Genomic DNA, 5,853 nt, shown 5'->3' on the forward strand with positions numbered 1-5,853 from the left:
TATACGGAAGACGAATATAGAGTCATTCACTGCATCTGGCGTTAAGAGGACCACTCCCTATATTAAACAAGTTTCGTTCCCAGTTTGCTTGATATACACAATGCTATGAGGGAGGCTAAGTTAGTTGAGGGCAGGGGGGTTTAACTCAAATGATAGATGTTGGATGCTCATAGATGTTACATAGTTTGCCGCATATGGTCAGGACAGCGCTGGCTGTATTTCGATCACAGAGTTTGTAAAATTAGCAGTACAGAACTCTTTGGTTTCGAAAATTCTTTGGTTATAAGTTTTGCCAATATGACAGTTTTAAACAGATATTATTAATATCCATTATTTACAGAATGTGTCAGTTTTATAATATTCGGATTATTATTACTATTACTATATAGCTAATTTGCATTTTCATTCGAGGACAAAGTAGCCATATTAGTGTACTGTGTATGACCTATTAACCTCATTTGTTCAGTTGATCAATTGTTTGATGTTGGCATTCCTATTCTGTTTAAATCTTGTATAAATTATGGAATGGACGAACATGGCTGCTTAAGGAAGAAATTTGAACAGATCGAGTTAATTGAGAAGTTACTGGTGCTTTCCTGCAACAAGAAATAATTCGCAACGTTAAAGGTAAGAAAGAAATATGTTTGAGATTACATCTACACGGTTCAACTTTTCTTTCAACTTCACACATTCAAGCAATGCCTGCAAGATTGGTATTTAATAATAACGGAAGTGCACACAATGTGCAGGATAATATATTATTTTAGCTTTCGTTGCTGCAGAACTTGGTCAGTGAAACTATAATCGGTTTTTACACTCCATCACATGGTATTTTGGTATTTTAATATTAATATGGCGTACCTTGTAGATAGAAAATCTTAATGTATCTTACTTAATTCAACATGCGCTTTAAACTTGATTCTTTCAATATTCTTCCCAGACTGCGTGTGTACGAGCATGAAAAACTGAACCGTGTAGATGCAGCTTAACTGCGCCGTCATGTTTTCTAATTTAAACTGAATTCTTCCGTCATATCTTACACGTTTATTAAACTGAGATCTGTAATTGTTTTCAGGGATAAACTTCAGAATGCGATTACCTGCCTTCTACCACTACCACATGATGTTCTGTGTTGAATTACAACAGTGTATTAGGCCTAACTGCAATTACGCCAAGAGCTTTAAAGGTAAGCTAACACTTTATACACTTTGGGTATGAACGAACATCTTATTTTTGTATATAGCTAAGTTAAGTTGGTCAGACATCTTAAAATTCGTGGGACAGAATCTGATATGACTAAATATGTTGTTCCCGGTGTAATTCTTTACAGTTGCGTTACCAAAGGATGGCGGGGTACCTTAGCTTGGTAACGCAATAGTAAAGAAGTGTTGTTCCCGAAAAAAGATATTTTAGAAATTTGACTTTACAGTTAACAGTAGTACCTTTACTGGAATAATTTTGATAAAATGAAAGGAGTTAAATTGCCGGAGATATTTATTATTTTTATAGACTCGTGGATAGAATTCTTCCAGGAATATTTCACAAACGTTGATTATACTGCAATCCTTCAATTGTTCTATGAAATGTAGTGTTATTAATGCATTATATGATACTAGGCTACTGCTGGTTTGTTTCAGTTAATAGAAAGACAAATGGCGGAGTTTTACATTGTGAATGTGCTGCAGTGTACTGTCAGAAATCGGGTAGTAATGAGAAGACCTGGTTATTCCTGTTTCCTGCGCCAAGTAATGCAGCACAGCTTCAAAGGTAAGTAATGGCATTAGCATAAGCTCAATGCAAAGATATCCTTATATATCATCAGTAAATAGTCAGGGTTGGTAAACTGTAGTGATTTTTTAATTTAAGTGAGAATTATTTGTCAAATTCATATTTGTTTATTAAAATGAGTTTTTGCCTTCTTTTGTAATTCATTTAAACTTAATTTGTACATTAGTTCCTACATAATTGTGTATTTTGTTAATGTGTTATTTTAAGTAATTAACAACATCGCTTCAAAAATAATTTACTATGTTTACACTTAGGCCTCATTATTAATACAAGAAGAGTTACAGCACTAATAACCTGCACTTAATGATAATAATAATTAGCTTAGACTTAGGCAAGATATTATGCTCAGTTTGTTATTCATTAGAAAAGAATTCAACTATTTAGGGAGATTAATATTTACAAATAAATTTATCAGAAGAGCTCAGCATTGTGTGTTTTCAGAATAAATACATAGTCCATTTGGCATTGTGCAACTTTTACTTTGAATATTGTTATGAGCTACAACTATTCATTTCAATCCTCAGCATCATACTGTGCTTTAATTAGGTGGTGATTCCGAAAGTAGGCTCTACTTGACTACCTGTACCATGTGTTCTGTTGCTCCTTAATTAGGAGTTGGTAAAAGACATATGAGAAGCAAACTTTCAAAACCTGTCCATTTCTTCAGAAAATGCTAGAATTATATGTCTGTAATAAACAAAGATTTTTCTGTAGTGAAATTTTATATGAATTCATAGGAAGAAAAATATATTTCATCATAGAAAATATTTTGTTCATTGCAGAGATGCAAGTTTGCTACTCGTATATATTGCTAATAGTTTTAAGAAGCAGCAGAACAGTCATATGTAAAAACGTTGATATATTTTTTTTTTCTTCAGGAAGTTTATTTCTCATCTTAATCATGTTAGGTGCATATAATTTTAATCTGTGATTTAAGTAGTAACAATTATTTGATGTAAATAAAATGAAAATTATTTTATTTACATCATGATTAAATCATTAATTTAAATTAATACCAACCCTGGTTTGTGTATTTTTTTTAAGATAATAATAGAATTTTGATTGTAACAGGTACCACATGTGGGCAGCTGTGGCAGAAAATCCTCATCCTTACAGAAGGGCCTATATATGTGCAAGCCATTTTCGCAGTAATCAGTATAACGGTGACTTCAGATATAACTTACTAAGAGGGGCCATTCCATCAAGGGATGCTTGGTATCCCACTTAAGAACTACGACCCACTTCATCACCAGCCTACTTACATTAACCTTTTTCACCACCTAACATAATGCTTCATTCATTGCACTTCACTGTGGCATCAATTTGAACCTGTATTCTCTTTCATTGAGTGATTCATTCATTGTCTTTATCTTTTAACAAAATTGTGTTTAATTTTGTTGACAAGTGTATGGTAATGGACTTCATTCATTATTATTATTAAAGGTAAAAGGTAAAGGTATCCCCGTAACATGTCAAGAAGGCATTTGGGGGGCATGGAGGTAGAGCCCCATGCTTTCCATGACCTCGGTACTAGAATGAATTATTATTATTATTATTATTATTATTATTATTATTATTATTATTATTATTATTATTATTATTATCATTGTTATCTCATTTCGTTTAATGTGTTGATTTCTTCAGTTAATTGAAGGAAAATAAGGGGAATTCATTCATTCATCTGAAAAAAAAAGTAGAGTACTTTACTTCTACATTATGAGCAATATAATTTTTGTAATATATAGGGCAATGATAAATCTAACGATCTTTAAGACCCTAAGTTAACATTACATAGTAATATAAATACAAATAATAATTACTAGTACAATGAGCATTTCAGTTGTGTCATCTATAGGGCATAGGAGGGAGTCCAGTGGCAGCGATACGAATCTGCAGCTTCTGCAACTGGTGAGATTTGGGTGCATTATTTAGAATGTTTAGAGAGTAAATATGTTGTTGTTTTCTAATGTCAGGCATTTGACCTCTTGCACTCCAATATTTTTCAAAGATATTATCATGACCAGAATAAATATGTTGATATTTTCTAATGCCAGGCATTTGACAATAAAGTCATTTGACCTCTTGCACTCCAGTATTTTTCAAAATTATTGTCATGGTCAGCCACTGAAGCACAGATTTTGAGGTGTTCCGAATCCATTTCTTGGTTTGAGTAGCACATTGGACAGTTAGGAGACTGATATATTCCAATTCTATGTAGCAAAATAGTCCCCCAATCGGATTTCTGGGCGGGACTACTTTAATGGTACAGAAGCAACTAAATTTTTTATAATGGAATGCTTGTATAACATCAGCTAAGAAGAGAGTAAATATGGTACAATATTTTGTCTCTTCTCACTTTATAGATCTCTTGGATATGGAACAACAAGTTTTGACGGAGAAATCATTGCAATAAGTGAAAGTCTCAGGAATCTTCTATGCCACATCAATAAATTTAAGAATGCAGTTATATTGTCAGACTCCAAAGCAGCTATTCTATCAATAGTCTCTAAATACATACTTTCATTTCAAACAGCAGAAATAACTAAAATGCTCTCTCAATTAATATCACTCCATAAAAGAATTGTATTCCAGTGGATACCATCCCATTGTGGAATCCTGGGAAACGAGAATGCTGATGCTTTAGCAAAGAAGGGCAGCACTGCTACTTACAGACCTGTTATTAAATCTACGTATTACTCTGTGAAAAGATTTATTAAATCTACATACTTAGACTTCAACAAACAAAATTTGATAACACAAATCTCAAGGGAAAAAATGGAACTCTCTGCATCATAATCCGCAGTTAATTCCCGATTTACCACGAAAATCGTCTGTAGCTGCATTTAGATTGGCAACGGGCCATGACTGTCTGGCCAAACGAACACCTGCATAGAATTGGAATATATCAGTCCCCTAACTGCCCACTGTGCAACTCAAACCAAGAAATGGATTGGAACACCTCAAAATCTCTGCTTCAGTGGCTAGCCATGATAATATCTTCGAAAAATATTGGAGTGCAAGAGGTCAAATGACTGTCAAACCCCTGGCATTAGAATACAACAACAACATATTTTGAGCAATGGGGCCACAATCAAATCAAACACTCAGTATCAAAGCTCAAAATTAGGAAATGTTGCGAAGTATAGACTTATCTCTAATAAATTGTATTGCACTTTTTCTAATATGTTCAGTGTTTTGAATCAACTATACATCAGAGAATGAAAAATATTTTTTTTACTTGTATTTCTTTATGGTGTTTTTATTAAAAGTCTAAGTTAATTTTATGTCTGTTGTAGACAAATAGTTTTCTTTGTATTCTTTATCAGTGGTGACTATTGATTACTTAGATTTTTAATATCCATATATTAAACTAATGGCAGTTACTTTTAAAATTAGATATTCAGCTCTGACGGTGTAAAACAAATAAAGTGGTGTTTTATAAATGTTTATGAACGTGCGTTGTACTATGTCACAGCAAAACATCTTATGACTATTTTCAAGCTAATGTTTGACATAAAAAAATTAAGAGCGAATTATAATTATATAACTGACCAATAATAACTTCGAAGTCAATATTCCAAAGTCAATCTTTGTTTTTATCTTCCAATACATGATACATAACATTATTTAAAAATAGTGCTTAAGGTGTTTTGGAGAGAAGTATCCTATCCTATTCGCATCCTGTATCTCAATTACATATTTGATCTAGAAGATGCAAAAACTTTTATTAGTCAAATTTGATAAATTAATTTAATAAAAGGGTTAAATGACGGTGTTAATGTGTTAATGGTTTTCAGTTTCATGTTCAACCATTATATTTATATTCACATGTTAAAGCAAAAATGTGATATAAATATTGTGGTTAAACATGTTATTTAAACTGATAAACCATTACACACTCCTTTGGTGATATGAAAAATACCAGTATGTGTTGGTATAATAGGTATCTGCAGTACCGATCGTGCTCTAATGCTGGCATAACGGATACCTGTAATACCGATCGGACCATGTAACAAGGGATGTAGTTCCGCATTCTGCCGCTATGTGTAACGAGATGTAGTTCCG

General features: G+C 32.7%; 1 long non-coding RNA gene across 1 annotated transcript; it reads left to right on the top strand.

The window, feature by feature from the left end:
- The first annotated feature begins 261 nt into the window (after positions 1–261).
- On the top strand, positions 262–5,555 carry LOC138698265 (uncharacterized). Its single transcript, XR_011331807.1, has 4 exons — positions 262–627; positions 1,076–1,186; positions 1,638–1,767; positions 2,860–5,555. It is a non-coding gene; the product is annotated as an uncharacterized lncRNA (long non-coding RNA).
- Positions 5,556–5,853: the final 298 nt, after the last annotated feature.

This window comes from Periplaneta americana, chromosome 4, assembly GCF_040183065.1.
Source record: "Periplaneta americana isolate PAMFEO1 chromosome 4, P.americana_PAMFEO1_priV1, whole genome shotgun sequence".
Lineage (NCBI taxonomy): Eukaryota > Metazoa > Arthropoda > Insecta > Blattodea > Blattidae > Periplaneta > Periplaneta americana.